This window comes from Pundamilia nyererei, unplaced genomic scaffold (genome assembly GCF_000239375.1).
Source record: "Pundamilia nyererei isolate P.nyererei 1_Seehausen unplaced genomic scaffold, PunNye1.0 scaffold01115, whole genome shotgun sequence".
Taxonomy (NCBI): Eukaryota; Metazoa; Chordata; class Actinopteri; order Cichliformes; family Cichlidae; genus Pundamilia; species Pundamilia nyererei.
This window is the reverse complement of record NW_005188516.1, coordinates 10,364-11,876: the sequence shown is the minus strand read 5'-3', so window position 1 is coordinate 11,876 and position 1,513 is coordinate 10,364. Positions and strand designations below refer to the sequence as shown.

At 35.4% G+C, this 1,513-nt stretch overlaps 1 protein-coding gene across 1 annotated transcript in view; it reads right to left on the bottom strand.

Annotated features, from left to right (window-relative positions):
* The window catches only part of LOC102195106 (E3 ubiquitin/ISG15 ligase TRIM25-like), a 6,024-nt gene that overhangs the window by 1,277 nt on the left and 3,234 nt on the right, over positions 1 to 1,513 (bottom strand). The gene's annotated exons all lie outside the window — the stretch shown is intronic.

Here is a 1,513-nt window from a genome sequence, read left to right as displayed (position 1 = left end):
ACAAGTTTAGAATAAGCTTAACAGTTGATGTGAGACATCACTAATGCTGAAGAGTTCTTTCAAGTCTGGCTTGAAACATACAGAATATACAGATTACAGGTCAAGCATTTAACATGTTAATAACAAATATAGGCCTAATTACTTATTAGAAAGCAACTTTCACATCTCTGTTTAGGTAAATTTGTTATGGTTAAAAGATGCTTTGTTATCCCAATAACAGTTAAAACTGTTTTTTAAAGTGCTGTTCTTTCTAGAAATCATAACTGGGTTTCAGTAGGGACGCATCCATCACAGGCGTAGACAGCCACACATTCCTCATTATAAAACGCAAACAACTACAAATGAATTATACTAGTGTAGGGACCCTTCATGTCATATTTCTCCACACCTTAAAATGAGGGAGGTTTCCTATGATGCACTGAGCATTTCTTCTTCTCTCTTTTGACTCCTTTTCTGTTTCTGCACCACTACTATATTTAACACTTAGCAGTTATTAAACTCTCTTCGGTAGTTTGCCTTTTGTCTTGTCTCTCTCCTCTCTTTTCTTTCTCCTCACCCCCAGCTGGTCATGGTGGAGAGCTGCTCCTCCCAGAACTTGGTTCTCTTGGAAACTTCCTCCTGCTAAAAGGAGTTTTATCTCCCTGCTGTTGACAAGTGCTTCCTCATAGTGACTGAACTAAATGTGAATAAAACTGAACTGAACTGAACTGAACTGAACTGAACTGACCTGACATGAAGTCATCATGGGTATAAATATCCTGTGAACCAGCCAAACAGCTAGACATCAGCCAGAGAAGGTAAATATAGAGGACAGTAACAAAGTATCACCAATATTAACAGTATTGGAACTAAACAATGATAGAATTAAATAAATAGCTCATAATGGGATGAAAATCAAAACAGGAATCCAAGCTCAAAATACAACCTAAAAAGAACTCAACTTAGAAAATGTTTATTAAAAAAAAATGAAAAGATAAAATCATACTGAGAATAAAGATTAATGCAGAATGGGGAAGGACAGAACATCGGCAGAACTGGAAAACAATACTGCAAACTCTGTAAATATTACTCTAAAACACAAACAAAATAATTATAAAAAAATAATCCAGACTCCAGAAAACTCAAAACACAGGAATCAATATATATGGCTACAGCTGAATCAAAACTACTGACTCATCCCAGAAACTAAATAACAAAGAATAATAATAAACTAAACAAAACTGTGAGACACAAACCCAGGGGCAATGACAAGTTCAGGCCTGTCAATGAACAGTGGTGCTAGAGGGCAGTAGCATTGGAAAATATCTGCTGGTGTCAGAGTGAAGGGCACATTATTCCACACTTAAGTTTATCAACTTTTTGTTTTTCATTTTCTTTGTTTAAAACACAAAAAAGGAAGAAAGAGGAAAAGAGAAAAAAAACAAATATTTTTGTTAATTATTTGAGCTAGAGCGTATGGATATTTCCTTTTTCTCAACTTGTCACATGACTGTGATAAGAGAGGGTGTGCCTA